General features: G+C 49.6%; 1 long non-coding RNA gene and 1 pseudogene across 1 annotated transcript; both read right to left on the bottom strand.

Annotated features, from left to right (window-relative positions):
• The window catches only part of LOC141078106 (uncharacterized), a 766,429-nt pseudogene that overhangs the window by 20,678 nt on the left and 719,026 nt on the right, over nt 1-26,725 (bottom strand).
• Nucleotides 16,086-17,749, bottom strand: LOC141078107 (uncharacterized). The gene is made up of 3 exons (XR_012227654.1): nt 17,693-17,749; nt 17,531-17,609; nt 16,086-17,422 (listed from the first exon to the last, which is right to left on the bottom strand). It is a non-coding gene; the product is annotated as an uncharacterized lncRNA (long non-coding RNA).

Below are 26,725 nucleotides of genomic sequence, written 5' to 3'. Positions count from 1 at the left end.
GTCCAGCAACTCTTTTCATGTTTGGAACCTGTCTTTGGAGTGCTATGGGCCTGCCAGATAACAGCTGTTGCGATGTCGATGTCTGCTGTGGATGCTCCTCATCTGAGCTATTGGAAGCAGCACCCTCTTCCCCCAATGGATGCCAATCTGGGTCAACAACTGGGTCATCCATCACCTCCTCTTCTATGTCATGTGCACCTTCCTCTGTGTCACCGTGTATGGTGGTATAGTGTGCGGGAAGGGGCACCCGAGTCTCATCAGGGTCAGAATCTGGCTCTGTACACTGCGAGGACAATGTAGTGCTCTGAGTGAATGTACCAGCAGAATCATCCATCAGCGGCTGTGCATCAGTGCACTCCATGTCAGATTCATCTTGGCCTGGGTAATTCACCATTTGACTTGATAATCCAGGCATGGTATGTGAAAACAGCTCCATGGAGTAATCAGTAGTATGGCCTGCGTCATCCTTCAATCTTGGTTGGGGTGAAGGACACAAGGAAAGGTGTGGTTCATGAACATGAGCCTCCAATGACGACTCAGTGCTTTTACTTTTTACAACTGAAGAAGAGGAGGCGATAGAGCTGGAGGCTGAGTCAGCAATGTAAGACAAAACTTTTTCCTGATGCTCTGGCTTTAAAAGCGGTTTGCCAACTCCTAGAAAACTAAGCGTTCGAGGCCTTATGTAGCCAGACGATGACGCAGGCTCAACACCTCCTGCATTCGGTCCTATTTTGCTCTTGCCACTACCATCAGATCCACCACCAACACCATCATTACCAGCTGCCAACCCCCGCCCAATTCCACGGCCTCTTCCACCAGCCTTCCTCATTTTTGGTAGAAATGTAGACAAAATCCAACAAACTATATAATAATGTAAAACAAGGTACAAGGTGTCTATAGGACAGGGGAGATTTTGAATTTCTGCAGACACTTGTGGACACTGGACACTTGTGGATTGTGTGAGGCCCAATGAATATCTGAGCGCTATGTGACAGGCTCGATGGCACAGCTGTGACCAAAGTGACGAGAGGATAAGGGAGATTTTGAATCTCTGCACACACTTTTGGACACTGGACACTTGTGGATTGTGTGAGGCCCAATGAATATCTGAGCGCTATGTGACAGGCTCGATGGCACAGCTGTGACCAAAGTGACGAGAGGATAAGGGAGATTTTGAATCTCTGCGCACACTTTTGGACACTGGACACTTGTGGATTGTGTGAGGCCCAATGAATATCTGAGCGCTATGTGACAGGCTCGATGGCACAGCTGTGACCAAAGTGACGAGAGGATAAGGGAGATTTTGAATCTCTGCGCACACTTTTGGACACTGGACACTTGTGGAATGTGTGAGGCCCAATGAATATCTGAGCGCTATGTGACAGGCTCGATGGCACAGCTGTGACCAAAGTGACGAGAGGATAAGGGAGATTTTGAATCTCTGCGCACACTTTTGGACACTGGACACTTGTGGATTGTGTGAGGCCCAATGAATATCTGAGCGCTATGTGACAGGCTCGATGGCACAGCTGTGACCAAAGTGACGAGAGGATAAGGGAGATTTTGAATCTCTGCGCACACTTTTGGACACTGGACACTTGTGGATTGTGTGAGGCCCAATGAATATCTGAGCGCTATGTGACAGGCTCGATGGCACAGCTGTGACCAGTGACTACAGGATAAGGGAGATTGGATTGCTTTTAAAAAAGCAGTTTGCGGAGCAGTGGGTAAACAGCAATGCCAGCCTGTCAGGAAGCCTTAAAAGGCAGCCCAACAACCAACACCACTGATACACCACAATATAGCCTCCCCTTGCACTGCACACACAGTGACTTGTGTGTTGTGCAGGCCAAATTGCTAGCAGCAGAAGCAGTTTTTTTGTCTTCTTCCCTGCCTAACGCTCTCCCTACAGAATCAGCAGCAACCTCTCCCTATACTGAGATCGGCAGAAGTAAGATGGCGGTCGGCGTGCACACCCTTTTATACCCCCTGTGACGCCCACCAAAGCAAGCCAATCACTTGCATGCCCTTCTGAAAGATTTTGGGGACCCTTGCCTATGTCACCACGTTGCCCACAGTGTCCGTGGATCCTGATTGGCTGTAAAAGAGCGCAAAACAAACTTTTGAAACGCGACTTTGGCGCGTAAGTCGCCGACCTCGTGGCCGATCTCATCCTAGGGTCGGGTTTCGTTTCATGAAACCCGACTTTGCCAAAAGTCGGCGACTTTTGAAATTTTTCGACCTGTTTCGCTCAACTCTAGTCATTAGCCATTCAAGTTGATCGGCGTTTACGTGAACGCAAGACTACACGGGAGGCGCTGCCACATTTTAAACAAATGTCTGAACCTATGCAATGTGATGGAGTTTTGTCTAGGGCGCAACGTCAGGAGTTTAGAAGGCGTAATAAGCTGTGTTTTTTCTGTGGAGATGCCTCTCATGTTATTTCTGTCTGCCCTAAACGAGAGAAATGTTTTGCACACACATTTGCTGTGGGTGGTGTACAACCTAAGTTTCTTTTGGCAATTACTCTGATCTGCTCCTTATCCACATTTTCCGTGAAGGCTTTTGTGGATTCAGGAGCGGCCTTGAATCTAATGGACTTGGATTTTGCTAAACGTTGTGGTTTTCCTATGACACCTCTGCGGACACCTATTCCTTTGAGGGGTATTGATGCTACTCCTTTGGCGAAGAATAAACCTCAGTTTTGGACCCAGGTGATAATGCGGGTCGCCCCAGACCACGAAGAAAATGGCAGATTTTTGGTGTTGCATAATTTATATGATACCATTGTTCTGGGTTTTCCCTGGTTGCAAATCCATAATCCGGTTTTGGATTGGAAATCTGTGTCTGTGGTGAGTTGGGGTTGTCGGTGTGCTCTTAGTGACACTCCTGTTTTCTCCACCTCTCCCCAGTCGCATGATGTTCCTGACTATTTGGCTGATTTTTATGATGTATTTAGTGAGAGCAAGTCTGCGTCTTTGCCTCCTCATAGGAGTTATGACTGTGCAATTGAGTTGAGACCTGGGTGTAAATTTCCCAAGGGTCGACTTTTCAATTTATCTATACCCGAACACGAGGCTATGCGATCTCATATTAAGGAGTCGTTGGAGAAGGGTCATATTAGACCATCCTCTTCGCCCTTAGGTGCTGGGTTTTTTTTCGTGGCCAAGAAAGATGGTTCATTAAGGCCTTGTATTGGCTATCGTTCCCTCAACAAAATTACGGTTAAATTTGAGTATCCGTTACCCCTGATTTCTTCTCCAGAGTCAAAGGTGCTTGCTGGTTTACTAAGCTTGACCTCAGGGGGGCGTATAATCTTATTCGCATCAAGCATGGGGATGAATGGAAGACGGCGTTTAATACTCCGGAGAGACATTTTGAGTACCTGGTGATGCCTTTTGAGCTCACTAATGCCCCTTCTGTCTTCTAATCCTTCATGAATTATATTTTCCAGGACTTTGTGGATAAGTTTTTGATCATCTATCTGGATGATATTTTGATCTTTTCCAGGGATTGGGATTCTCATGTGGAACATGTTCGGACTGTGTTCCGGATTTTGAGGGAGAATTCCTTGTATGTTAAGGGATCAAAGTGCCTTTTTGGTGTACAGAGGATTTCATTTTTGGGATTTATTTTGTCTCTGTCAACTATTGAAATGGACCCGGCCAAGGTACAGGCCATTTATGATTGGCTGCAGCCCACTTCTTTGAAGGCTCTCCAGAAGTTTTAGGGTTTTGCTAATTTTTATTGTAAATTTATAGCCAATTTTTCTGGTATTGCTAAACCACTGACTGATTTAACTAAGAAGGGTGCTGATGTGCTGAATTGGTCTTCAGAGGCTGTTTCGGCCTTTCAGGAGCTGAAGCGGAGGTTCACTTCTGCTCCGGTTTTGCGGCAACCTGATGTCTCACTTCCTTTTCAGGTGGAGGTAGATGCTTCAGAGATTGGTGCAGGAGCTGTTTTGTCCCAAAAAGATCCGGTGACGTCTAAAATGAATCCCTGTGCCTTCTTTTCCCGAAAGTTCTCCCCATCTGAACGCAACTATGATGTGGGGAATCGGGAATTCTTAGCCATGAAATGGGCATTTGAGGAGTGGAGACATTGGTTGGAGGGAGCTAGACATCAAGTTGTGGTCCTCACTGACCACAAGAATTTGATTTACCTTGAGTCGGCCAAACGCTTGAATCCTACACAGGCTAGGTGGGCCTTGTTTTTTTACACGTTTTGATTTTGTGGTCTCCTTTCTTCCAGGCACTAAGAATGTTAAGGCAGACGCCCTTTCTACGAGTTTCTTTGCTGATTCTCCTATTGTGACCAAGCCTACTACCATCCTAGGTGAGGGGGTAGTTCTTTCTGCCATCTCGCCCGATTTGAGACGTGCTCTGGAAGAATTCCAGGAGGACAAACCTGAGCGTTGTCCTATGGGAAAATTGTATGTTCCTGACCAGTGGAGGAAGAGAGTGATGTCTGAAGTTCATTGCTCCGCATTGGCTGGTCATCCAGGTATTTTTGGCACCAGAGATTTGGTGAGTCGGTCTTTTTGGTGGCCCGCCTTCTCGTGATGTCAGGAATTTTGTGCAGTCCTGTGGAACTTGTTCCCGGTCTAAACCCTGTTCTCGCTCTAGTGGGTTGTTGATGCCCTTGCCGGTGCCTAAGAGGCCATGGACCCATATTTCAATGGATTTTATTTCTGATCTTCCTGTCTCTCAGAGAATGACTTATCTGGGTGATTTGTGATAGATTCTCTAAGATGGTCCATCTTGTACCACTACCAAAGTTGCCATCTTCCTCAGAGTTGGTACCCTTGTTTTTACAACAGGTGGTTCGGTTGAATGGGATTCCTCAGAACATTGTATCGGACAGAGGAGTTCAGTTTGTTTCCAGATTCTGGAAAGACTTTTGTTCCAAGCTGGGAATTCAGTTGTCCTTCTCCTCTGCGTTTCACCCTCAGACCAATGGGCAGACGGAGAGAACAAACCAGACTTTGGAGTCCTATTTGAGATGTTTTATATCTGATCAGGATGATTGGGTTTCATTTTTGCCCTTGGCCGAATTCGCTTTAAATAATAGAGCTAGTTCTGCCACCTTGATGTCGCCCTTTTTCTGTAACTTTGGGTTTCATCCTCGATTTTCTTCAGGGCAAGTGGAATCTTCAGCCTGCCCAGGTGTTGACACTGTGGTACAGAGAATGCAGCAGATTTAGGACCAAGTAGTGGATAAGTTGTCTCTCTCCCAGGAAAAGGCCCAGCGGTTTTCTAACCGGCATAGGACCATTGGTCACCGGTTTAAAGTGGGTTATGTGGTTTGGTTGTCAAAGAATATCTCTATGAAGGTGGCTTCTCCAAAGTTCATGCCAAGATTTATTGGACCTTACAAGATTTTGGAGATTCTTAATCCGGTTTCTTTTCGATTGGCTCTTCCTGTTACGTTTAAGATCCATAACGTGTTTCATAAGTCGCTGTTGAAGGGATATGTTGAGCCAGTAGTTTCTATGGCTGCACCTCCTGACCCTGTATTGGTTGAAGGTAATGTGGAAAATGAGGTAGAGAAAATACTGGATTCTCGTCTGGCTAGACAGAGACTCCAGTATTTGGTCAAGTGGAAGGGTTATGGCCAGGAGGACAATTCTTGGGTCTCTGCCTCTGATATTCATGCCGATAGATTGGTTTGTGCTTTTCATCGGGCCCATCCTGATCGGCCCGGTGGCGTGGATGAGGGTTCGGTGACCCCTCCTCAAGGGGGTGGGTGCTGTTGTGAGCTCATTTTCGGGTTTGCCTCTGGCTTCTGGTGAGGGTTATGGAGCTGGCTGTGCTGACAGAGGAGTAGTGAGTTCTCTATCTGGACTCCCTCTGTTGGTGAAGGGAGGTAATGAAGCTGATCTAAATGGCAGAGACCGGCCACCTGAGGAAGAGGACTGTGATTGGACATCAGGAGTTTCTGATTGGATTTAAGGCAGCCAACTCCCTAGTTTCTTGCTGGTGATTTTTCCTGACTGTGGCTTCTGGCTTCCAGTTTGGTTCCTGCCTTCTGAAAGCTAAGTTTTCTCTGCTATTGTTCATATGAGTTTTTGTTTGGTTTACTTAGTTTTTGTGTTCAGCCAGCCCTGGCTGGGATTGGGCTGAATCCGCATTTTGTCTCTGATCAGCTGATCTCTTTTGCTCTGTCTTCAGAATATACCTGAGTGCTGATATAGTGATTTGAAGTCTAGCGACTTCAGGGCCTTTTTCTATCAGACGTGTTGGACATTTTTTTTGGCAGGGTTTTTTGCGTGATTGCAGACAGCAGCTTTTCTTTCCTGTCCTTTCTAGTTAGTGAGGGCCCCATCGTTTGCTCAGCCTATCTTTCTATCTGTGTCTGTGTTTTCTTCTTGTTTCACCGACAATACATGTTGGGGGCTGTCTACTGCTTTGGGGTCTGCTCTGGGGCAGTTTAGATTTCCCCTTTCTTTCTTTAGGCTTATTTAGTTCTCCGGCCGTGACGAGGCGTCTAGGACCTCCGTAGTCACACTCCACGGCTACTGCTAGTTGTTGTGGACAGGATCAGGGGTCTGCAATCCGCTAGTTACCAACCTCTCCAGTTTTCTGGGCTTAGCTTGCTTTTTGTTTTTTCCTCCTCGGTGACTCATTCAAAACAGGACTCCATGCGAAAATGACGGACCCGTACATATTTGTTGAGCTGTTTTAGGTCTAGTATGGGCCTGACGCTGCCTCTTTTCTTGGGAACTACAAATAGATTGGAGTAGAACCCTCGGAATCTTTCGTTCGCGGGTACTGGTACTACGACTCATGCTTGAAGGAGAGAGGAGACCACTTGGTGAAAGGCACGGGCCTAGTCTGGTGGAGTAGAGAGGAAGAACCGGTTTGGTGGAGTGGAAGTGAACTCTATCTTGTATCCGGAAGACACTATTTCCCTGACCCACCTGTCTTCTGTAATAGGCAGCCAGACTTGCTGAAAGAGTAGAAGTCGCCCGCCTACTGGTGGGATGTCTTCCGGAGTTCGTGAGTCATGATGAAGCGAAGTTCTGAGGTTTTCCTCCCTTGGGTTTCGCTTGGCCTGCTTTTGACTGCCAAATCCTGTCCGGTCTCGGCGCCGCCGTGAGTTGTCCCTGCGTGGAGAGCGGTTACAATTTTGCGCTGGGCGTGAGACGGACCAGACCAAAGAATTCCGAAAAGATCGGAATCTTGTTTGGTTTCGCCGTTTAAACGTGCGTTTAGGTTTCAGTTGAGGCAGAGAAGTACTCTTACCCCCAGTGGCATTGGATATCATTGTGTCCAACTTTTCGCCGAAAAGCCTTCTACTGAGGTACGGAAGATGGGTGAGGGACTTCTCTGAGGCCGCATCCGCTTTCCATTCCAGCAGCCAGAGGATACGCCAAATCGTAATGGCGTTTGCCGCTATCCCCGCTAGACCTCTTGCTGAGTCTAGGGCTGCATGAAGCATGTAGACTGCTACTACCGCTGGGTCCGAGAGCCCGGGACTTGAAGCTTGAAGCCCCTCCTGAAGTTTTTTGGCCCAAGCCAGGATGGCCTTGGCCGCCCAAACTGAAGCAAAAGCAGGGGCTAGGGAGGCCCCTGCCGCTTCGAAAATGGAACAAGCCGTGCGTTCTACTTGGCGGTCTGCTGCGTCCCTGAGGGTTGAGCCATCTGGCAGTGAGAGTATGGTCTGTGCTGCTAGTCTAGATACCGTGGGGGGGGGGGGGATCTGTCCACACTTTGGTGTCCTTCTGAGAGAAGGGTTACTTCACTTCCAGATATTTGCAATTGGCAAATTTTTTCTCGGGCTGCGAAAACTGCTTAGTAAGTATCATTTGAAACTCATGGTGATTAAGGAAGACCTTAGGCGGTTTCAGAACACTTTCAAAGCAAATCTTATGTCCTGGGGCTTCCGAGGCTGGATCTGAAATTTCCAGCACCTGATGGATGGCAGAAATTATGTCCTCAACTAGCGCTGTATTGCTAGGGGGACATTAAAGATGTGTCTGACAGGATATCAGGACTCTTCAGACCTACAGATGACTACCCATTCCTGCTACTACATGTGGGGACAAATGACACCGCAAGAAACGACCTGGAAACCATCTGCAGAGACTTTGAAGACTTAGGCAAGAAAGTGAAAGAACTGGGAGCGCAGGTGGTCTTCTCTTCCATCCTCCCAGTGGATGGCCATGGAACAAGGAGGTGGAATAAGATTCTGCAGGTGAACAACTGGCTACGTCGATGGTGCCGTCAGCAACGATTTGGATTTCTGGATCACGGAGTGAACTACTTATACGATGGACTACTTGCTAGAGATGGGGTGCACCTTACGAAGACTGGAAAGCATGTATTTGGAAGTCGCCTTGCTACACTTGTAAGGAGAGCTTTAAACTAGAACAACATGGGAAGGGAAGCAAAAGACCAGAAAAAGCCATACACCTGACAAATGCTATTGAGAACTCTGCTATTAGAAGTGGAAAGGAAGAACAAAGACGAAAGAATCTAATTAATAAAAATATTGGAGAAAGAGAAACCAATCACAAACTAAAATGTTTCTATACTAATGCACAAAGCATGGGCAACAAACAAGGAGAATTGGAACTACTAACACAGGAAAAGAAATATGATGTAATTGGAATCACTGAAACTTGGTGGGACAATACACATGATTGGAATACAAGACTAGAAGGATACAACTTATTTGCAAGAAACAGACTTGATAAACGAGGAGGGGGTGTCGCATTGTATGTTCGAAACGCGTATATCTGCACAGAGATTGAAGCTTCAGAGACTGGGAGTTCTGTGGAAACTGTTTGGGTAAGAATACAAGGACAGAACAATGGAAAGGACACCATTGTAGGCATTTACTACAGGCCGCCTGTGCAAGCCGAAGATATAGATGAACTCTTTATGCATCAGATGGCCAAGTTCTCCAAAAAATATGACATAGTTGTCATGGGAGATTTCAACTATCCAGACATTTGTTGGGAATCTCTCTCAGGCAAAACTAACAGGTCAAGGAAATTCTTATCCTCTCTTGCTGACAACTTTATCTTCCAAAAGGTAGGGGAGAAAACAAGGGGAACTGCTACCTTGGATCTAATCCTTATAAACAGGGAGGAAATGGTTGAGGAGGTAAAAGTGGCTGGGACCCTAGGAGGTAGCGACCATGCTATTTTAGAATTTTGGATAACTAGAGGTGGAAGACCTGTGAAGACTCAGACGTCAAGGTTAGATTTCAGAAAGGCAGATTTTAAGGGATTCAGAAAGAGAATTGGAGGGATCCAATGGCTGGATATCCTTAAAGACAAAAATGTCCAGGAAGGATGGGAAATCTTGAAAAATGAAATTCTCAAAGCACAGTTGTTAACAATTCCGAAAAGAGGGAAGAATAGGAAGCATTTAAGGAAACCAGGATGGATGAACACAGAACTTAAGCACATGCTAAAAAGGAAGAAAAAAATGTTTATAAAATGGAAAGAGGGAGGCATATCTAAAGAAGAATATAATGCTGTCTGCAGAACCTGCAGGGCACAAATCAGATTATCTAAAGCTGAAAATGAACTGAGGCTTGCAAGAGATGTCAAAAGCAATAATAAAGGATTTTGGGGATATGTCAAAAGTAAAAGAAAAGTCAAAGATGCTATAGGATTTTTACAGGATGAAAATGATGAAATGGTAAGACAGGATGTTGAGAAGGCTGAACTTTTAAATTCCTATTTTGCATCTGTTTTCTCTCAGAAAGGAAATGCAACATCAACTGTTATTCACTGTCCTATTAAGGGAATAGAAGAATCCAGGATATCTATAAACAGAAAGATAGTGAGGAAACACTTAGCTAACCTAAATGAATTCAAGTCTCCAGGTCCAGATGAATTACACCCCAGAGTACTGAAGGAGATAGCAGAAGAAATTTTTGAACCCCTCTCCATAATCTTTGAAAATTCTTGGAGAACAGGAGAAGTGCCAGAAGACTGGAGAAGAGCAAATGTTGTTCCTATCTTCAAAAAGGGGAAGAAGGTGGACCCAGGCAACTATAGGCCGGTGAGTCTGACTTCTATACCAGGAAAGATCTTTGAACAAATTATTAAACAACATGTATGTCAATACCTGGATAAGAATGAAGTGATTAAACAGAGTCAGCATGGGTTTCTAACTAATAAGTCATGTCAGACTAACTTAATTTCCTTCTATGACGGTATCACTGATTGGGTGGATCAAGGAAATGCTGTAGATATAGTATATCTTGACTTCAGCAAAGCATTTGACAAAGTCTCTCATACAATCCTTATTGAAAAAATGACTAAGTATGGAATGGACAAGGCAACTGTTAGGTGGATTCATAACTGGCTTAGTGATCGGACCCAAAGAGTGGTCGTAAATAGCTGCACATCCAGTTGGAAGAATGTCTCAAGTGGGGTACCACAGGGCTCTGTCCTGGGCCCTGTATTGTTCAACATCTTTATCAACGATTTAGATGAAGGAATTGAGGGTAAACTGATTAAATTTGCTGATGACACAAAGCTAGGAGGGATAGCTAATACTAGAGAAGAGAGAGAGAGGATTCAAAAAGATTTAAATAAACTGGAGAAGTGGGCAGCAACTAACAGAATGGTTTTTAACAGGGAGAAATGCAAAGTACTACATCTGGGCAATAAAAATGAAAAAAGCATATATAGAATGGGAGGAATAGGGCTAAGTGACAGCACATGTGAAAAAGACTTGGGTATACTAATAGATCACAGACTGAATATGAGTCAACAGTGTGATGCAGCAGCAAAAAAGGCAAATGCAATTCTAGGATGTATTAACAGAAGCATACAGTCTAGATCACGTGAAGTCATTATTTCCCTCTACTCCTCTTTGGTCAGACCTCATCTGGAATATTGTGTCCAGTTTTGGGCACCACATTTTAAAAAAGACATCAACAAACTGGAGCAAGTTCAGAAAAGAGCGACCAGAATGGTGACCGGTCTGCAAACCCTGTCTTATGAGGAAAGGTTGCAGGATTTGGGAATGTTTAGTTTGCAAAAGAGAAGACTGAGAGGAGACTTAATAGCTGTCTACAAATATCTAAAGGGCTGTCACATTGTAGAAGGATCAACTTTATTCTCATTTGCACAAGGAAAGACTAGAAGCAATGGGATGAAACTGAATGGGAAGAGACACAGATTAGATATTAGAAAAAACTTTTTGACAGTTAGAGTGATCAATGAGTGGAACAGGCTGCCACGAGAAGTGGTGAGTTCTCCTTCAATGGAAGTCTTCAAACAGAGGCTGGACAGACATCTGACTGGGATGATTTAGCGAATCCTGCTTTGAGCAGGGGGTTGGACCAGATGGCCCAGGAGGTCCCTTCCAACTCTACAATTCTATGATTCTATGATTCTATGATTCTAGGTACCACAGACCTCTCCGTTTCGTTGTCTGAGTCGGAGTCACAGATGCCTTCCGAATCCTGTGTATCGCTAAGACGTTCCCTGGTGGGCGATGTGGGGCGGAGGTCCTCTGTGGTAGGGGATCTCTGTGGAGAACTGTATTGTCTGTCACTGATAGGGGACTGCCTAGGTGACCTGGAATGACGGTGCCTCTCCCTGGGGGGGCTGACCGTGTGCTATAGGACGACGCAGGTGATCGCGACCTGTGGGTCCGTTTACGTCTGTGAGAGTCGGAAACAGCATGTTCCTGAGACAAGTTGTCCGTTTGCTGGGTAATGTTCACAGCAGAGCCACAACCCTGCAGAGCTTGCAGCAATGTAGCGGTTAAGTTATCTATGGACTGTGTCATAGACTGTGACATCTGAGTAGCCCATTCCGGCATGGTATCTGATACTGAAGCATTGGTAGGGACTCCCTGGGGTTCTGACCCAGAGTTCTGGATGCAATCCCGGCAGTGCGGCTACGTGCTGCCACTGGGGAGAGTGGTTTTGCAGGCTGTGCAGAATGCATAGAAACAGTCCTGCCAGTTTCTTGAGCCTGGCATAGTGCACAGACGCTGGCTCTCAGGGATGCTACAGGTGTGGCTACGCAGAGGAACTCACAGAGAGCCGTATAGGTAATATGGATTCACAGCTGAGTAAAGAGAACCCAGCTGTGATCTTACCCCACCAGTGTGCTCCTAGGTCCAGCGCCAATTTACAGTTCTGTGCCCCCCGGAGACTGCTGTGGTTCTCCTGCTTGCTGCATGCGTCCGTTGTGGGATATGGCCTGCAGCCAAAAAATGGCCACCGGGACGCTGAGGAGAGAAAGGAGGGGGCGGAGAGCTGGGGCGGAGAGCTGAAAAGGGCGTGCTGGGCTATGTAAAAACGCGCCCTTTCTGCCTCGATCCACCCCTCCTCTGACACTATAGAGTATCATTTTAGTCATCCGGGGGGCGGGCGGAGAAAAGGCGGCGGCTTCAGCTAGGCCGAAGCCGCGGTCTCAAGTAGAGATCTGATGCCCAGAAGGGCTCCAGGGCGGCGCGGTAGTCCGGGAGGGGGTCGGATCTGCACCAGACCCCCCCGGAATGGGCGACTGGCTCGCGGTGGGGGCAGCAGGGGTAGCGGTTCCTGATTAGGGGTCCCTGTGAGGCGCTATGAGGCCGCTGCTGCAGAGACGGGGCGCAGGGAGCCCTGTCTCTGCTGTTCCATGTCTGCCTGCACCCTCCCCCGGCCCCAGCAGGATCCCACAGCTGGTCTGGGGTCCCTGGTGCAGACTGCTACCTATTCACCGACTCTACCTGAGGTGTCTCAACCTAATGCCCCCTGAGGGGCATTAGGGAGGGTGCGTCTGTCACCGTCAGGGGGTCTTCATCCTCGCCTCGACCTCAACCCAGACCCCAAAGGGGTTGGGGAAGGAGAGGGGTCTCAACTTCGGACCAGTACCCGAGGGACTGTGGAAGGAGCGACATGGGGAATAGCCATCTCCACTTCAACTGGGCACCCCTAAAAATCTGTATCCGGACGAAAAAGAAAAACGGAAAAAAGGTGTGCCTCCTTGCGACACTAAGCAAAAACTGGAGAAGGCGGACGCCGTCCAGGGGTGTATACTGCAGAGGAGGAGCCATAGTTAATCTTGTTCAGATTATGCATAGTGTCGCCTCCTAGTGGACAGCAGCATAACACCCATGGTTTTGTGTCCCCCAATGAGGCGACAGAGTAAATTTATAAAAAAAAAAAACCCTAATAAATTCATTTTTTAGAAATAAAAAAAAAACCCAAAACAATAAAAGTACACATATTTAGTATTGCCGCGTCCATAACGACCCGCCCTATAAAACTGTCCCATTTGTTAACCTCTTTAGCGAAACCCCTTAAAAAATAAAAAAACAAAGCAAAAAAATAACGCTTTATTATCATACCGCCGAACAAAAAGTGCAATAACGCGCGATCAAAAAGACTGATATAAAAACCATGGCTTCACTGAAAACGTCATCTTGTCCCGCAAAAAACGAGCTGCCACACAGCGTCATCAGCGAAAAAATAAAAAAGTTATAGCTTGCAGAATAAAGCGATGCAAACATAATTATTTTTTATATAAAATTGTTTTTATTGCATAAAAGCGCCAAAACATAAAAAAAGACCTAAATGAGGTATCGCCGTAACCGTACTGACCCGAAGAATAAAACCGCTTTATCAATATTACCACACGCGGAACAGTGTAAACGCACCCCCCAAAAGAAATTCATGAAATGCTGGTTTTTGTTCATTCTGCGTCCAAAAAAACAGAATAAAAAGCGATCAAAAAATGTCACATGCCCGAAAATGGTACCAATAAAAAATGTCAACTCGTCCCTCAAAAAATAAGACCTCACATGACTCGGTGGGTCAAATATGGAAAAATTATTGCTCTCAAAATGTGGTGATGCAAAAACTATTTTTACAATAAAAAGCGTCTTTTATTTAGCATATGACAGCTGCCAAACATAAAAACCGCCATAAATAGTAAATCAAACCCCCCGTTATCACCCCGTTAGTTAGGGAAAAATAATAAAATTATCCCCACATATGGGGTATCAGCATACTCAGGACAAATTGCAAAACAACTTTTGGGGTCCAATTTCTCCTGTTACCCTTAGGAAAATAAAAAATTGGGGGCAAACATCATTTTTGTGGAAAAAAATATGATTTTCACGCCCGGGCGTTATTAACTTCTGTGAAGCCCTTGGTGGTTCAAAGTGCTCACCACACATCTAGATAAGTTCCTTAAGGGGTCTAGTTTCCAAAATGGGGTCACTTGTGGGGGGGTTTCCACTGTTTAGGCACATCAGGGGCTCTCCAAACGTGACATGGCATCCCATCTGAATTCCAGCCAATTTTGCATTGAAAAAGTCAAATGGCGCTCCTTCCCTTCTGAGCTCTGCCATGCGCCGAAACAGTGGTTTCCCCCACATATCAGGTATCAGCGTACTCAGGACAAATTGCACAATAACTTTTGCAGTCCAATTTCTCCTGTTACCCTTGGTAAAATAAAAAAAAAATTGGACCTGAAGTAATTTTTTTGTGAAAAAAGTTAAATGTTCATTTTTTTTTTTTTTTAAACATTCAAAAAATTCCTGTGAAGCACCTGAAGGGTTAATAAACTTCTTGAATGTTGTTTTGAGCACCTTACGGGGTGCCGTTTTCAGAATGGTGTCACTTTTGGGTATTTTCTATCATATAGACCAGTGGTCCCCAACCTTTTTTGCACCAGGGACCGGTTTCAAGCAAGACCATTCTTCCATGGCGCGGCAGGGCGGGGATGGAGGTGTGGCAGGGGCGGGGCTTTGGTCATAAGGGAGCGGGGCTATGTACACGGTTGTAGTGTAGCAGTGCATACTTATAATTAAATAACATTTATAATGTGACTCAACTCACCATAGGTTTTGAATGAGTGCTCCATCACCCCCATCATTGCCTTCACCCCATCACTCCCTTCTCCCCATCATTGCCACCACCCCATCACTCCCTTCACCCCATCACCCCCTTCTCCCCATCATTGCCTTCACCCCATCACTCCCTTCTCCCCATCATTGCCTTCACCCCATCACCCCCTTCTCCCCATCACTCCCTTCTCCCCATCATTGCCTTCACCCCATCATTGCCACCACCCCATCACTCCCTTCTCCCCATCATTGCCTTCACCCCATCACTCCCTTCTCCCCATCATTACCTTCACTCCATCACTCCCTTCTCCCCATCATTACCTTCACCCCATCACTCCCTTCTCCCCATCATTGCCTTCACCCCATCATTGCCACCACCCCATCACTCCCTTCTCCCCATCATTGCCACCACCCCATCACCCCCTTCTCCCCATCATTGCCTTCACCCCATCACTCCCTTCTCCCCATCATTGCCTTCACCCCATCACTCCCTTCTCCCCATCACCCCTTCTCCCCATCATTGCCTTCACCCCATCACTCCCTTCTCCCCATCATTACCTTCACCCCATCACTCCCTTCTCCCCATCATTGCCTTCACCCCATCACCCCCTTCTCCCCATCATTGCCTTCACCCCATCATTGCCACCACCCCATCACTCCCTTCTCCCCATCATTGCCACCACCCCATCACCCCCTTCTCCCCATCATTGCCTTCACCCCATCACTCCCTTCTCCCCATCATTGCCTTCACCCCATCACTCCCTTCTCCCCATCACCCCTTCTCCCCATCATTGCCTTCACCCCATCACTCCCTTCTCCCCATCATTGCCACCACCCCATCACTCCCTTCTCCCCATCATTGCCTTCACCCCATCACTCCCTTCTCCCCATCACCCCTTCTCCCCATCATTGCCTTCACCCCATCACCCCCTTCTCCCCATCATTGCCTTCACCCCATCACTCCCTTCTCCCCATCATTACCTTCACCCCATCACTCCCTTCTCCCTATCATTGCCTTCACCCCATCACCCCCTTCTCCCCATCATTGCCACCACCCCATCACTCCTTTCTCCCCATCATTGCCACCACCCCATCACCCCCTTCTCCCCATCATTGCCTTCACCCCATCACCCCCTTCTCCCCATCATTGCCTTCACCCCATCACTCCCTTCTCCCCATCATTGCCTTCACCCCATCACTCCCTTCTCCCCATCACCCCTTCTCCCCATCATTGCCTTCACCCCATCACTCCCTTCTCCCCATCATTGCCACCACCCCATCACTCCCTTCTCCCCATCATTGCCTTCACCCCATCACTGCCGTCTCTCCATCATTGCCTTCACCCCATCACTGCCGTCTCTCCATCACTCCCATCATGGCCTTCTCCCATTACCCCCTCATGGCCTTCTCTCCCCATCACGGTCTTCTCCTCATGTCCCCATCTCCTGCAGGGCCAGGCTACACAAACACAGACAAACACACACACACAGACATACATGTACACACACAGACAGACATACATACACACACACACACACATTATACATACACACAGACACCACGTCTCTCCTCTCACCTGCCCGCCGCCCGCGCTTCCTCGCTCTGACACAGCAGCGGCGCGCTCCTCTCTTTGTCAGTCAGACAGGAAGCGCGGGCGGCGGGCAGGAAGCTGGACGCAGTGGACGGGTCCTTGCAGCTCCGCTCCTGCTATTCCCTCTTGCAGGCAGCGGAGCTGCTTGGATCGCTCCCTGGCCGCCGCTACACACGCCGCTAAGAACTGCTGCGCGCAGCCCCAGCCCCCGCTACGCCACTGACCGCCCCTGGCTCCCCTTGTGTCCGCGGACCGGCAAGGGCACTGCAGCGGCCCGGTGCTGGGCCGCGGACCGGCGGTTGGGGACCCCTGATATAGACCCCTCAAAGTGATTTCAAATGTGATGTGGTCCGTAAAAATAAAATGGTGCTGGAAAAATGAGAAATCGCTGGTCAACTTTTAACCCTTATGACCTCCTAACAAAAAAAAAATTTTGGTTCCAAAATTGTGCTGATGTAAACATGTGGGAAATGTTACTTATTAAGTTTTTTGTGTGCCATACCTCTGTGATTTAAGGGCATAAAAATTCAGAGTTGGAAAACTGCGAAATTTTCAAAATTTTCGCCAAATTTCCGTTTTTTTCACAAATAAATGCAAGTTATTTGAATGAAATTTTACCACTAACATGAAGTACAATATGTCATGAGAAAACAATGTCAGAATCACCGGGATCCATGGAAGCGTTTCAGAGTTACCACCTCATAAAGGGCCCGGTCATGAACGTGCAAACCACCCTTGGGGGTAAGGGGTTAATCAATGTAACGTGTGTGTTGTGGGACAAATCTGAAAATTTGCAACAGAAAAGATATGTAAATGGAACTACATTTATATAATTCTATACTTACCAATGCCAAAAAATAGTGGACACGTAAAAATAGCTGTGCCTGGACTAGTACATGGTACCAACATGGGCAACATGCAGGCTCTAAAGACCAACTCCTCTGTAAGAGGCACAATCACCTGGTTACGAAGCCATATCGCATGTCAGTGAAACAGAGCATCCAGAAACAGGGATCTGCAGGTTGCAAGCAAGGACAAGAAAAAAAAAAAGACCCAGGATGAAAGTGCCATACAGAGTGTCCCTACATTAGTGCCATGGTCGCACTCAGAGAGAAATACTTACCAAAAGCAACTTTCAAGCCATCAAGAAAACCCCACGGGCAATCCAGAGACAGCTGGACCAGAGGGCCAAGGAACAAAATCTGCATTTGAAGACAAGAAAAGGTGATAAATGCAACATGAAAATGAAGCGTGAGGCTGCCAGTGCCGTGACGTCCCGTCTTACCATGGTAAGGAGCAGCGGTAACAAGGTTGCTGTGAAGATCCCGTCTAAGCGGAAACCCATGAGAGAAAGTATGGCTGCCTCTGTCTAGAGAGAACACAGAATTGCACACGCTGAGTTTCTAATGTAGGAGAAAGTGGAGCAATTTCTTGGAAGGGGCAAAAAAAAACAAAAAAACAAAATAGTTGCAAAAGAAAAAACCCTGTAGGAAGATGAAATATCACAGACAAAAGGCTGTTGCTGCAAACATACAGTGTCTGCAATCTTTATACTTCTGCACTTGAGCAGAATAGACCGTCAAGGGGGTGACGGCGCGCTGCAGCATGACAGACAAGAGAAGTGTTACCGGCAGGCGTTCCGGCGGGGAAAGGCGGCAGAGGAGGCGCTCCGGCGGGGAAAGGCAGCAGAGGAGGCGTTCCGGCGGGGAAAGGCAGCAGAGGAGGCGCTCCGGCGGGGAAAGGCGGCAGAGGAGGCGCTCCGGCGGGGAAAGGCAGCAGAGGAGGCGCTCCGGCGGGGAAAGGCAGCAGAGGAGGCGCTCCGGCGGGGCAGACGGCAGAGGAGGCGCTGCGGCAGGGAAGACGGCAGAGGAGGCGCTCCGGCGGGGCAGACGGCAGAGGAGGCGCTGCGGCAGGGAAGACGGCAGAGGAGGCGCTGCGGCAGGGAAGACGGCAGAGGAGGCGCTGCGGCAGGGAAGACGGCAGAGGAGGCGCTCCGGCAGGAAAGATGGCAGAGGAGGTGCCGGACCTCCGGCGGGGCAGACGGCAGAGGCGGTGCCGGACCTCCGGCGGGGCAGACGGCAGAGGCGGTGCCGGACCTCCGGCGGGGCAGACGGCAGAGGCGGTGCCGGACCTCCGGCGGGGCAGACGGCAGAGGAGGTGCCGGACCTCCGGCGGGGCAGACGGCAGAGGCGGTGACGGACCTCCGGCGGGGCAGACGGCAGAGGTGGTCACCACACACTATTGTATTTACCTTGAAGCTTGTTAACTCTTTCCAAACCCATAGAAACAGAGGGGACAGGGAGGACACGATGAGCACACTGGTGAACCTCCTCTTAATGACCGCAGGGTGATCTCTGGGGACAGGAAACAGACAGGTGTCACACACAGCAGGTGCTGCAGCCGGGGATGCGGCTCCCTCCGCCGGACCCGCTACTCTACCTGGACAGCTCGCTCTTCCACACATACAAGCTGCCCACGTAAGAACACGCCAGGGTGAGGCAGCAGAGCAGGGACACCGCGCACAGCCCCGAGGCGGACACTGCAGCGTGAGCCTCAGACATGGCAGGTGGAAGGGGGAAAGGACCTGTGATGATGTCATGACCATGTGACCAGTCACGTGTGAGGAAGGAGCCAGGCTCTGTAGTCCTACTGTAGTGATGGGGGCAGTCCGGCTCTACACACAGAGCGCTGCTTTCCCCACTGTTATCACTCCAGTCCCTTCACTAAAAAGTCTGGGCCACAGTATACAGGTGTACAGGGGTCTAGTGACGGCTCTTTAGCCATGTTCTCAGCCTGTAGCTCCTGGGGTCAAGACCTCACTCCTGTCTGTATTGTGACTTGTGTTATTCCCTAATGTCTGATATTTGTAGTGTGGATTCTACATTAGTGCAGTGTATGTGTACTCCCTGACTGCTTGTGGGGGCGCTCTGGTATTATGTGTACTCCCTGACTGCTTGTGGGGGCGCTCTGGTATTATGTGTACTCCCTGACTGCTTATGGGGGCGCTCTGGTATTATGTGTACTCCCTGACTGCTTGTGGGGGCGCTCTGGTATTATGTGTACTCCCTGACTGCTTGTGGGGGCGCTCTGGTATTATGTGCACTCCCTGACTGCTTGTGGGGGCGCTCTGGTATTATATGTACTCCCTGACTGCTTGTGGGGGCGCTCTGGTATTATGTGTACTCCCTGACTGCTTATGGGGGCGCTCTGGTATTATGTGTACTCCCTGACTGCTTGTGGGGGCGCTCTGGTATTATGTGTACTCCCTGACTGCTTGTGGGGGCGCTCTGGTATTATGTGTACTCCCTGACTGCTTGTGGGGGCGCTCTGGTATGTGTACTCCCTGACTGCTTGTGGGGGCGCTCTGGTATTATGTGTACTCCCTGACTGCTTGTGGGGGCGCTCTGGTATTATATGTACTCCCTGACTGCTTGTGGGGGCGCTCTGGTATTATGTGTACTCCCTGACTGCTTATGGGGGCGCTCTGGTATTATGTGTACTCCCTGACTGCTTGTGGGGGCGCTCTGGTATTATGTGTACTCCCTGACTGCTTGTGGGGGCGCTCTGGTATTATGTGTACTCCCTGACTGCTTGTGGGGGCGCTCTGGTATTATGTGTACTCCCTGACTGCTTGTGGGGGCGCTCTGGTATTATGTGTACTCCCTGACTGCTTGTGGGGGCGCTCTGGTATTATGTGTACTCCCTGACTGCTTGTGGGGGCGCTCTGGTATTATGTGCACTCCCTGACTGCTTGTGGGGGCGCTCTGGTATTATGTGTACTCCCTGACTGCTTGTGGGGGCGCTCTGGTATTATGTGTACTCCCTGACTGCTTATGGGGGCGCTCTGGTATTATGTGTACTCCCTGACTGCTTGTGGGGGCGCTCTGGTATTATGTGTACTCCCTGACTGCTTGTGGGGGCGCTCTGGTATTATGTGTACTCCCTGACTGCTTGTGGGGGCGCTCTGGTATTATGTGTACTCCCTGACTGCTTGTGGGGGCGCTCTGGTATTATGTGCACTCCCTGACTGCTTGTGGGGGCGCTCTGGTATTATGTGTACTCCCTGACTGCTTGTGGGGGCGCTCTGGTATTATGTGTACTCCCTGATGATACAAGATGATATCATGATATCATGATTGATGAGCAAGATGATACAAGAGAGTGGGAAGAGTGAGGTCAAGGGGGAGATAGATGTAGAGAGTGAGACGAAGAGAAGATGGATGTCTGAGGGATGTGCTGCAGCAGGTCCCAGTGATCTGGGCTGCTGGCACGGGAAAGACATAGAAAGAGACTGATAAGATTGATGACCTAACCTTCCAGAAGAGAGACAGAACAGATCGGAACGAAGGAGAATAGGACAGTGGGAAGCGGGTTGAGTAAGAGAAAGAACCCTTCCAGTCCAGAGCGCAAAGGCCGGGGCCCGGTCCCCGAGGTTGATCGGATCTTTTATGTCCAGCAACAGACACCGGTGGAGTAGTGAGCCGCTAACACCTTACTCCCATCATAGACTTGGGACACAACAGCACCTTATTAGTGAGCCGGGACTCTGGAGCGAGAGTTCCCCGAAGCAGGCTACAGCTGTCTGTCATACAAGTAGAGACTAGGAACACCTAGAGAGAGGCATTCCAGGGTAACTAAGTACTGGAGTGCTTCGCCTTGGAGGAGTCGTTCAGTCAGGTACACGTTGGCGGAGTGCTGGAGAGGAGAACCTATTTTGCCTGGAGCCCTGACCTGGAGAACACAGCGCGGAGGCTGGCATGTGTGTGAACTGCAAACAGTGAGTAAAGCTTTGGAACCGCACGCCCTGGTGTCCTCCAGTTATTCCGCACCGCTACACCTGAGTACCTGTACCTACACCATCTACGCCTCCCCGCCATTACAGCATATACACTGCCTTGGGTCTACAGCTCCGCCTGTGGAGAGCTTTACCATCTATGCTGCACACACCATCAGTCCCAGCGGATCTGCATGCAGCGTCGGCCTAACATCATATTTGCCGAACACCACAGGTGGCGTCACAAACTTTACATTACAACCAAACACCACCGCCATTGATATTGAGGCCCAGGGCCACGGACCGGGTCTCCGCTGCTGTGACACATCATCCCCCTGACACCCGCCCGGTACCGAGTACCCCACAGCCCTGGGTGAAGCGAGGGCGACTCATGTACTCCCTGACTGCTTATGGGGGGCGCTGTGGTATTATGTGTACACCCTGACTGCTTATGAGGGCACTCTGGTATTATGTGTACTCCCTGACTGCTTGTGGGGGCGCTCTGACCAGTGAAGATTTCTCAGTGTCACTGGTGTTTATACCATTATTACTGTTAGGTGTCAGGTTCCTGTCGCTGCACAGCAGGAATCCCAAGCCTTGCCTTCGGCGGTCTCCCATTCCTCTCCGGCTGCAGAGGAGGCTGCTCAGCAGACTCGTTGGTCCCGGCGCTCTGCTCAGACTAGCACTGTGGGTTTTCTTGCTTCTGCCACATCAGGTCCAGCTATAGCAACGCATGCTGGTCAGCAGCAAGCTACTCCAGGGACTAAGTCCTCCTTTCGGTACACTGAGCATGCCCATGGGAAGATCTCTCATTTGAGATCGGAGGTCACGTGCTCAGGTCCTTCTCCAGCTTGGATTGGACCATCAGGAAGGTCCCGGAAGGACGCTGCTATAAAAGGATCGCATGGCCGCCTGACCATGCGCTAGTATAGACAGTTGTTAAAACTTGTGTGTGTGATGATGGATGCATGGAGCTGGTGAATGACTTATTATGAAACCCCTTCCCTTTGATATGCATGATGTAGGGTTATCTTAGTGTAAGTCAGCGCCTTGTAGTGGCTAAGCGTAGTGCCACAGTGCTTCCTAGTCACAGCACCTCTCTCAGCGCCATATTGTGCCATCCAGCACAAGGCACCTAGTGGCTGCATCCACCAGCGCAGCGCCATGCACAGGTCTACCGCGTTCCTCTTTAGTCTGGGAGGTTAGTGGCTTCCGCCAGAGCGGTGCAGTGCACACTAGTGCGGTACTTATTTGTTTCTCTCTTGCTGGCTCTGCTGCAGCGGCGCCGAGCGCTAGTGGACTAGAGGGACTCTAACCCCGTGTCCTTGGGGTGGAGTCCTGTGTCTGTATACTAGCGCTCATCCGGCCGAGCCCTGTTGTTAGGAGTGGCGGAAGACACTAAATAAAAAATAAAGTGCCTTCACCACTCGGAGTCCACCGTGCGGTGGATGGAAAAAACGCTGCCAAGAGAGGCAGAACACTACGGCGGTAATGTGCACAAGGGTTTAAGGCTGAGTGCAGATGGACTTTTGAGCCCTGTGGATTTTTCCATGCAGAATGGAAGAAATCCGCAAGACAAATGACCTGAATCCTGCGGATTTCTTCCATTTTTCCTGCGGTTTTTGTGTGGTTTTCCACTGTGGATTCCCCCCTGTGGATTTGGAGACAGGGGAGGTGGAAAACCGCACAAAAGAAGTAACATGCTGCGGATTTTGTACCGCAGGAAAACCGCGTGGAATAATCTGCAGCGTCTGCACAGCGGTTTTTTTTTTTAATTGATTTTAAGGCTACTGTACATCACAATGCGGATATGCAGCGTTTCTGTGCAGAAAAATCCGCTGCATATCCGCATCATGTGCACACAGCCTAACTGTACCCAGTGCACCAAATTCACAGAGCTGCAGGCGTAAATTAAACGCTGAGTCTGTTCAAGGTCACAGACTATCAGCGATGAACACACGGTATTAGAAGTCACAGAAGTAGCCTTAAACAACAGGACTACTCCTTCTAGACCTACCGTAAAATAAGGTGCGTGACGTCGCAACTGCGAACGCCCGACAAGACTGCAAGCGCAGCACGGCAAAACCTGTGCCGCAGAGATGGCACCGCTATATCGCAAGCGCGACGCAGGACGCTAGCTGCTGAGGTAGATGGAGAGTAAGCGCACTGGCGCAAGTTCTGCTACTGGCTGAACCCAAACGCTCACACAATCGTATTATCAGAGGGAAGGGGTTTCTTAATAAGTCAGTCACCAGTCCAAGCATCCATCACCATACACACAGCAGCAAGGACGAACTACTAGCGCATGGCGGAACAGCCATGCGCACTTTTTATAGTGAACGGTACCTTCCGGAAATTTCCAGAGCCCTGGGATGAACCAATGGAATCAGGAGCAGGACCTGAGCACCTGACTCCTGAACTCCAATGGGAGGTTATCCCACGAGCATGCTCAGAAGAAGGGATGAAGGACTTGGCCTCCGGGGAGAGTTGCTGTAAAGCAATCTCCTCTGCAATCTCCTCTGCAATCTCCTTTGCATTAAACACAGAGCAGGAGACCGCAGCATGTGAGGGTCTAGATTCCTGCCTAGCAATGGCCGGGATCTGACTCCTAACATTACCCCCCCTCCTAGGGCCCCCCCCTCCCTGAACCCTCTGATCCGCCCGCCTGTGCCCAACAGTGGCACAGACCTCAGACTTGCCAAAAGGCGAACCTGATGTCCCGATAGGTGAAACAGTAAACCGAGGTACACAACAAGCATTAGCGGAGGCGAGATCACCGGGTTTGAGGAGGGACACCCGAGAGACAATGGGAGCAGGCGTTTCAAGGACACGCTGCCGTGTGTCGACGGCCGTCGGCACACCCCGCCTGGGTAGATTAACCCGAGCACAACAGGTGCATGCCCGAATGAACCTCTTCACATCCCGAGCCCTGTGCGGCCACCAATACGAACCGGCCAGGGACTTCGTGGTCTGCATATATGGGTCGCCCTCGCTGGCTTCACCCAGGGCTGTGGGGTACTCGGTACCGGGCCGGTGTCAGGGGGTCGTGTCACACCGGTGGCGGTGACCCGGTCGGTGGCCCTGGGCGCCCAATATATCAATGGTGGTTGTTTTTATGGTTTAATGTAATAATAGTTCGTGACACCACCCTTGGTGTTTGGCAAGTAAGATGGTAAGCCAACACTGCTTGCAGATCCACTGGGACTGATGGTGTGATGCAGCAAAGATGGTGTAGCTCCCCACAGGTGGAGCTGTAGTCCCAGGGCAGTGTAGGTGCAATGGATGAAGAGAGGCACAGGATGGTGTAGATGCGGATACCCAGATGTAGCGGTGCTGATGCGGGAATGAATGGAGAACACCAGAGCTTGCAGTTTCAAAGCTTTACTCACAGTTCGTAGTGCACACAGGTGCCTGCTTCAGTACCGTGTCCTCTGGGGCAGAGGCCCAGTCAACCTCCAGACGAGATAGGACTCTCCCTGCCAGCACCCCCGCCAACATGTACCTTCCTGAACGACTCCTCTATTGCGCCTTGTAGTGTGAAGAGCTCCAGTACCGTGGTTCTCTGAAGTTCCTCCTATCAGATGTTCCTAACAACTCTCACTTGTATGACAGACGCTGTAGCCTGCTTCGGGGACTCCCTTCTCCTGAATCCCAGCTCTCTATCAGTTTGCTGTTTTGTCCCATGTCTTGAATGGGAGTAATGCATTTACAGCCAACTACTCCACCGGTGTCTGCTGCAGAACCATAAGTGTCCACACAACCTCGGGGACCGGTCCCCGGCCTTGCGCTGAGAACCTATAGGCAGGGTTCCTATCCAACCCACTCCTCCTCTCTGTTCTCTCTCCTCTTCGTTCCGTACTTGTCTTTCTCTCTCTTATGGAAATGCAGGTTACAGTTCTACGTCTTTCCTTCTCCTTCCTTTCCCGTGCCAGCTGGCTCAGGTCACTGAGGCAGCTGCAGCACTCCTTCCTCCATCCCTTCTTCCAGGGATCCTCACTCCTATCTGAGTGATCTTTCTCTCCTCTCCTCTGGGACTCACCCCAGACTGACTCTTGTCAGACTGACTCCAGACTCCCCCTAGATCCTCTCTTTCCCCTTCTTTTATACTAACTCCACCCACCTCCCAGCACATCTCGTGTTTCGAAGCAGGGTTCCACGAAAGGTGCTCTGCTACACCCTGAGGCTAAAGCTGGAATGTGGTCCTGCTGAACTATCCTGTGTGTGGGATGCAGGTGTTGGAGTGTGGCAAGGAGTTCCCACCTTACCTGGATGGTGGGGCACTACACCTTAGGAGAAGGTACAGTACCTCTGTGGCGACTTAGCCTCAGGGGCGCCACATATAGTCACAGTGGCCATCCGCATTGGAAGCGTGTGCCCACGCGAGAATTTTAGGCCGCTGGCAAGGAGGGACAAAAGTCTCGCCGACCGACTCACAGTCAGACCATTGCGGGGCGCTGTCTTCCTGGGAAGCAGCGGGTAGATGGTGACAACCGCATATGGACTTTTGAGTCGGGCGTGTCTCTGATATGGCACGAGACACCTCCAGGGGCTCGGGAGGTAGAACTTCTGGCTCGGGCAGGTCTAGAGGCTCAAAAAAGTTAGGAGCCGGAGTACCTCTCCGTTTGGCGTGAGCACGCTCCATACCACGCTCCGAAAAATGGAGGTTGATACAGGAGGAGATGGAGATTAGCTCCTCCAACGTGGTAGGAATCTCTCTAGTGGAGAGAGCATTCTTAACGTGCTCCGCTAATCCTCTCCAAAAAACGGGGATCAACGCCTTGTCAGACCACTCCAACTGGGACGCCAGTGTCCGAAAACGGACGGCGTATTGACTAGCTGAGAGTGATCCCTGAGACAAGGCGAGCAATTGGAGAGAGGTATCATGGGTGACCCGTGGACCAAGAAAAACTTGCCTGATGGCAGTAAGCAAGTGAGCAGCAGTCCGAATCTCGGGGTCCCCGCGCTCCCACAGTGGCGTAGCCCACTCCAACGCCTTGCCCGACAGTAGCGAGATAATGAAAGCCACCTGGGCCCGTTCTGTAGGGAATTGCGCAGCCAGCAGCTCCAGGTGTATTGAGCACTGGCTGATGAAACCACTGCAGGAGGCGCCATCCCCACAGTATTTTTCGGGCAACGGGAGGCAGGTAACTGTTGGCGCAAGGGCGGACAAGGACATACGCCCTGTGAGTGCTTGAACAGCAGCATCCATGGCCTGCGCAGCTGCGAGAGCCCTCTCAAGGGTAACCAAGCGAGCCTCGAGCTGACACACATACTGCACTAATTGCTGCTGGTCTGCCATCTCTAGCCAGACTCTGGCGCTAGTATTATGTTAGGAGTGGCGGAAGACACTAAATAAAAAGTAAATAAAGTGCCTTCGCCACTCGGGGTCCACCGTGCGGTGGATGGAAAAACCGCTGCTAAGAGAGGCAGAACACTACGGCAGTAATGTGCACAAGGGTTTAACTTTACCCAGTGCACCAAAGCAAGCTTGGTTAAATTCACAGAGCTGCAGGCATAAATTAAACGCTGAGTCTGTTCAAGGTC

The sequence above is a fragment of the Dendrobates tinctorius genome, unplaced genomic scaffold, assembly GCF_039654945.1.
Source record: "Dendrobates tinctorius isolate UK_male_01 unplaced genomic scaffold, ASM3965494v1 ptg000503c, whole genome shotgun sequence".
NCBI lineage: Eukaryota > Metazoa > Chordata > Amphibia > Anura > Dendrobatidae > Dendrobates > Dendrobates tinctorius.
This window is presented reverse-complemented; position numbering and strand designations above follow the sequence as displayed.